Raw genomic sequence first — 7,378 nt, forward strand, 5'->3', positions numbered from 1 at the left:
AGAGGCAGACTAATCGGCCCATTCACCCCTCTCATATTGTTTTTTGTGTGTAGAAGATGGCCGCCGTTCATGGACACCAGCCACGTGTGTCCTTTTATCTATATCCGTCCCGGTAGTGACGCCAATCCGCAATCGACGGAAGTGACGTTTATCTACCCGACCAACGTCTCCTACGATGCGTTCGGTTGATACCGACGTTACACACGAACGTGCAACGTCCTCGCATAGAGCACGTGTGTACGTTCGTGAGGCCAAAGGAAACACCTACGTCTGGCCAATATAACGTACAGACGTGCACCAGATAGGGGAGGAGCACCTTAAAGGTTCCTCCCCGATCTGCGGAGGTGGAATAGGGGGCCTCGTTCCGATGCAGCGAATGGAGACAGTACCAGAAGGGACTGTGAGAACAGCCCACAAGTCCCTATGGTAGAGCGCCAAACCCCATATCCCAAATGGGGTAATTAGGGGTCGCGCTCGCGTGGTCGCACATTGTGGTCAAGGAATAAAAAAAAAAAAATAAATAAAAAAAACACCTAAGCATTGATGAAATAATAATTACAGTGAACTCAAAATATACATAATTCTTTTTAAGCAAATTAGACTGTTACAGAGAGGCAGATCAAATTTAAGTTGATCAGCCAGATCATTAATTATTAATTACATCCAAATGCGGTGTGTATAAGATTCAAAACAGACAAAACAACATCCATATATTCAAAAAATATTTACATTCCGCATTGGGTTATTGTGTATATAAGCGAGAGACAAAAAAAAAAAAAAAAGGGGGGGGAAAGGAGAAAAGGAGGGGGGACAGATGTACTCTACAAAAAAGACTTGTATGATTGAGTCTCATTTAGGCCAGGGGCTTGGGTAGCATTGAGTTTCTCAATCCAAATCGTTTCACGTTGTAAAATGCGTTTGTCCCAATTTCCTCCACGTGGATCCTTTGGAATGATCTCTAAGATACTAAAAAGGACACATGTTGCATCAAAAGCATGACATAGATCAATGTGTCTACTCACTGTTGTTAACATTTTCCCATTGGAGGATACATATACATGGTCCTTGATGCGTTGCCAAAGACATCTCATAGTCTTTCCGACATAAAAAGCTCCGCATGTGCATGTCATTAAATAAATGACACCCTGTGTTTTGCAATCTGCCCTGGATTTTAAATAGACAAATTCACCATTAGGAAGTGCGACTTCTGCACCCTGTTTGACCCAGGGGCAGAAATCGCAGGTCCCACATTTGTACAGACCCCTGCCATTATTGATATCTCGTCCTTTAGGTAAATAAAAGCTTGATACCAAATGATCTCTCAGCGAGGTAGTGCGTCTAAATGTCAGTTGGGGTCTTTTCCCTATGTATTTTTTGATTACCGAATCTTGGTGTAAAATATGCCAGTGGTTTGTAAGGATATTGCGGACCTCTTCATGTTGAGATGAAAATCGTGTTATTAATCTTGTATTGCTTTGTATTTCAGGGTTACATTCTTTCTTTGAGTATAATAAAGTGTTCCTAGGTTTTCTGTACGCACGATTGTACGCCCTTCGTAGTTGAGATTTACTATACCCTCTAGCTAATAGGCGTATACGGAGGAGATCTGCTTCCTTGTGAAAGTCATTATCATGAGTGCAATTTCTACGTATTCTGACATATTGTGCATAAGGAATATTTTTTACCAATGAACTGGGATGAGCACTTGCTGCGTGAAGTAAAGTATTTCCTGCAGTTTCCTTGCGATATAATTTTGTAGCTAGACAGTTGTTTTTGTCTTTAAAGATTGTTAAGTCTAGGAACGTTATTTTTTGAAGATCCATATTTAGGGTAAATTTCAAATTGTATGTGTTGATGTTAAGGAATTTAATGAAGTCTATCAGACTCCTAGTTGTTCCCGTCCAGATTACAAAAATATCGTCGATATAGCGCATCCACGACATCACACAATCGGTAAATATTGACAAAGATTCATTTGAGAAAATTTCCCGCTCCCACCCCCCCAGGTACAGGTTCGCATAGGACGGTGCACAGCACGTACCCATGGCGACACCCTGCACCTGGAGGTAGTGGGACCCATTGAAACTAAACCAATTATGCGTCAAGACAAAATCAAGAAGGGTGAGGATAAAATCGTTATATTTCCAATTGGTGTGTGGTTCCTCATGGAGGAAGGTGCGTATCGTCTCGACGCCCTTCTCGTGAGGGATGCTAGAATATAGAGCTTCCACATCAAGAGTCATGAGAAGGGCGTCGGGAGGAACCACCAAACCCTCCAATTTTTGTAAATGTAAATATTTTTTGAATATATGGATGTTGTTTTGTCTGTTTTGAATCTTATACACACCGCATTTGGATGTAATTAATAATTAATGAACTGGCTGATCAACTTAAATTTGATCTGCCTCTCTGTAACAGTCTAATTTGCTTAAAAAGAATTATGTATATTTTGAGTTCACTGTAATTATTATTTCATCAATGCTTAGGTGTTTTTTTTTTTTATTCCTTGACCACAATGTGCGACCACGCGAGCGCGACCCCTAATTACCCCATTTGGGATATGGGGTTTGGCGCTCTACCATAGGGACTTGTGGGCTGTTCTCACAGTCCCTTCTGGTACTGTCTCCATTCGCTGCATCGGAACGAGGCCCCCTATTCCACCTCCGCAGATCGGGGAGGAACCTTTAAGGTGCTCCTCCCCTATCTGGTGCACGTTTGTACGTTATATTGGCCAGACGTAGGTGTTTCCTTTGGCCTCACGAACGTACACACGTGCTCTATGCGAGGACGTTGCACGTTCGTGTGTAACGTCGGTATCAACCGAACGCATCGTAGGAGACGTTGGTCGGGTAGATAAACGTCACTTCCGTCGATTGCGGATTGGCGTCACTACCGGGACGGATATAGATAAAAGGACACACGTGGCTGGTGTCCATGAACGGCGGCCATCTTCTACACACAAAAAACAATATGAGAGGGGTGAATGGGCCGATTAGTCTGCCTCTTTGATTCCCCCTTTACTTTCCTCCTTTACCCAGTGGGAATTTGATCCGTTTTTTGCAACTTGAGGTAATTGGTTTACACAACTTTATATATGCTTTTATTTGATATATTTTTTTCATCTCCTCTAAATCTATTATGGTGTAGGCACTATTAATAGCTTAGTTTTAGCACACACTGCACAATTCCTCCTTGCTGGCCCTCTTTCTCTCTTTGCTGTTTAAATAACTGATGTTTCACTTATATAGTGAGTTCATATATATATATTTTTTCTTATCCTTATGGATATATTTCTTTATATTCTTGGATATTATCTATATATTCTAAAAATCCCCACTTTTTTATGGTTCTTTTTTTTTTTTTTTTTTTATCTTCTAATTATACAGCTCAGGAGATACCAAAGAGTATCCATCACGGATTTATCTGTGTTCACTTACGCCTCAAGAATTTTTACTAAACACACTGAAGGTTTAATCTTTATGAGGTGAATACACCTTTATAGCGATTTCACTAAGTTCAAAAAATATATTTTTTTATTTAACTTTTGTTTATATACTTGCTCAACAATTGTTTTTCTTTTTTCTTCCTCTCCCCCTCTTCTCTCTTCTTTTTCTTGTTTCCCTCTGTGGAGAAAAGTTTTGTGTAATCAATCGTACCAATTTCCTCCTTTGGAAACGGTGATCTCCCTATTTAGGACACCCTTTTACGAAGGAATGTAAGTATCGAGTGGCTGATACTATATGGCATTAAATAGGAATGTTATACCCGCCCCCACATTGTGGTCTCAGGAAAAATCCCCCTCTCTTTCCCCCCCCCCTTTTTTTTTTTTTTTTTTTTTTTTTTTTTTTTTTTACACCTTAGTATTTTGATGGGTGATCTAACGAAATTTGTTGGATATATGTATGTTATTTATATGAATGTTTATAGATGTATGTTTTTTCTTTCTAGTATTTTATACATATATCTGTTTTCCTTTTACTCATTTATATTCTCTCCTTAGAATTCAGAACATTATTATCAGCTCCTGAAGAAGTGTCATTGTAGACACGAAACATGTAGAGCACCAAAAATATATGTAACCGTTGACTGTATGATTGATATCCTTGATCCCTCATTTGTATAGATATATACTTTGTTTTTTTCTTTTCCTTTTTTGGAAATTTGAAAAGGTTGTTATTATGCTTGATAGGATGTCAATTAGGTCTTAATTGTGCAATTTTAAGGAGGAAACTTTTTCCCTTTTTTTGTGTAAAAGGGAAATTGAACTTTTTCCTGTTCTTTTTAAATTGTCTTTTTTATTTTAAATAAATAGAAATAATTATTTTTCATACTGGTTGTGTTTACAACTTTCTTTATGCCTAAAAAGTCCAACTGAACCCACATTTTTTTGAGGTCTTTTTGTGTGAAGGTTCTTTCATTTCTTTTTTATTTTTTTCCCCTCATTTCCCCTTTTCCCTGTCAATATTTATATTCACAAAGTGATAATTAGGACGCGGCATTTTTTCTATCAGTGTATCCACAGACACCACCCTGTGATAGATACACAATTGTTCATTTTTCCAAAATCAATTGCTGGGCACAGTTAGCTGAATATGATGGGCACAGTTGGCTGCATATGATGGGCACAGTTGGCTGCATATGATGGGCACTGTTGGCTGCATATGATGGGCACAGTTGGCTGCATATGATGGGCATAGTTGGCTTCATTTGCTGGGCACAGTTAGCTGAATATGATGGGGACAGTTGGCTGCATATGAAAGGGACATTTGGCTGCATATGATGGGCACAGTTAGCTGCATATGATGGGCACAGTTGGCTACATATGATGGGCACAGTTGGCTGCATTTGCTGGGCACAGTTAGCTGAATATGATGGGGACAATTGGCTGCATATGATGGGCAGAGTGGCTGCATTTGCTGGGCACATTTAGCTGAATATGATGGGCACAATTGGCTGAATATGTTGGGCACAGTTGGCTACATATGATGGGCAGAGTTAGCTGAATATGATGGGCACAGTTGGCTGCATATGATGGGCACAGTGGCTGCATATGATGGGCAGAGTTAGCTGAATATGATGGGCACAGTGGCTGCATATGATGGGCACAGTGGCTGCATATGATGGGCACAGTTAGCTGAATAGGATGGGGACAATTGGCTGCATATGATGGGAAAGTGGCTGCATTTGATGGTCGCAGTTAGCTGAATATGATCGGCATAGTTGGCTGCATATGATGGGCACAGTGGCTGCATATGATGGGCACAGTCAGCTGCATATGATGGGCACAGTTACCTACATATGATGGGCACAGTTGGCTGCATTTGCTGGGGACAGTTTGCTGAATATGATGGGGACAGTTGGCTGCATATGATGGGCAGAGTGGCTGCATTTGCTGGGCACAGTTAGCTGAATGTAATGGGCACAGTTGGCTGCATATGATGGGCACAGTGGCTGCATTTACTGGGCACAGTTAGCTGAATATGATGAGCACAGTTGGCTGCATATGATGGGCACAGTTGGTTGAATATGATGGACACAGTGGCTGTAATTGCTGGGCACAGTTAGCTGAATATGATGGGCACAGTTGGCTGCATATGATGGGCACAGTTGGCTGCATATGATGGGCACTGTTGGCTGCATATGATGGGCACAGTTGGCTGCATATAATGGGCATAGTTGGCTTCATTTGCTGGGCACAGTTAGCTGAATATGATGGGGGCAGTTGGCTGCATATGAAAGGGACATTTGGCTGCATATGATGGGCACAGTTAGCTGCATATGATGGGCACAGTTGGCTACATATGATGGGCACAGTTGGCTGCATTTGCTGGGCACAGTTAGCTGAATATGATGGGAACAATTGGCTGCATATGATGGGCAGAGTGGCTGCATTTGCTGGGCACATTTAGCTGAATATGATGGGCACAATTGGCTGTATATGATGGGCACAGTTGGCTGAATATGTTGGGCACAGTTGGCTACATATGATGGGCAGAGTTAGCTGAATATGATGGGCACAGTTGGCTGCATATGATGGGCACAGTGGCTGCATATGATGGGCACAGTTGGCTACATATGATGGGCACAGTTAGCTGAATAGGATGGGGACAATTGGCTGCATATGATGGGCAAGTGGCTGCATTTGATGGGCACAGTTAGCTGAATATGATGGGCATAGTTGGCTGCATATGATGGGCACAGTGGCTGCATATGATGGGCACAGTGGCTGCATATGATAGGCACAGTCAGCTGCATATGATGGGCACAGTTGCCTACATATGATGGGCACAGTTGGCTGCATTTGCTTGGCACAGTTAGCTGAATATGATGGGGACAGTTGGCTGCATATGATGGGCAGAGTGGCTGCATTTTGCTGGGCACAGTTAGCTGAATGTGATGGGCACAGTTGGCTGCATATGATGGGCACAGTGGCTGCATTTGCTGGGCACAGTTAGCTGAATATGATGAGCACAGTTGGCTGCATATGATGGGCATTGGGCACAGTTGGTTGAATATGATGGACACAGTGGCTGTAATTGCTGGGCACAGTTAGCTGAATATGATGGGCACAGTTGGCTGCATATGATGGGCACTGTTGGCTGCATATGATGGGCATAGTTGGCTTCATTTGCTGGGCACAGTTAGCTGAATATGATGGGGACAGTTGGATGCATATGAAAGGGACATTTGGCTGCATATGATGGGCACAGTTAGCTGAATATGATGGGGACAATTGGCTGCATATGATGGGCAGAGTGACTGCATTTGCTGGGCACAGTTAGCTGTATATGATGGGCACAGTTAGCGGAATATGATGGGGACAATTGGCTGCATTTGATGGGCAGAGTGACTGCATTTGCTGGGCACAGTTAGCTGTATATGATGGGCACAGTTAGCTCAATATGATGGGCACAGTTGGCTGCATATGATGGGCACAGTTGGCTGCATATGATGGGCACAGTCGGCTGCATTTGCTGAGCACAGTGGCTGTATTTGCTGGGCACAGTTAACTGAATATGATGGGCACAGTTGGCTGCATATGATGGGCATAGTTGGCTTCATTTGCTGGGCACAGTTAGCTGAATATGATGGGGACAGTTGGCTGCATATGAAAGGGACATTTGGCTGCATATGATGGGCACAGTTAGCTGCATATGATGGGCACAGTTGGCTACATATGATGGGCACAGTTGGCTGCATTTGCTGGGCACAGTTAGCTGAATATGATGGGGACAATTGGCTGCATATGATGGGCAGAGTGGCTGCATTTGCTGGGCACATTTAGCTGAAAATGATGGGCACAATTGGCTGCATATGATGGGCACAGTTGGCTGAATATGTTGGGCACAGTTGGCTACATATGATGGGCAGAGTTAGC

This window comes from Lithobates pipiens, unplaced genomic scaffold, assembly GCF_037356315.1.
Source record: "Lithobates pipiens isolate NorthernLeopardFrog02 unplaced genomic scaffold, aLitPip1_a1.2 Scaffold_8, whole genome shotgun sequence".
In the NCBI taxonomy this organism is placed as follows: domain Eukaryota; kingdom Metazoa; phylum Chordata; class Amphibia; order Anura; family Ranidae; genus Lithobates; species Lithobates pipiens.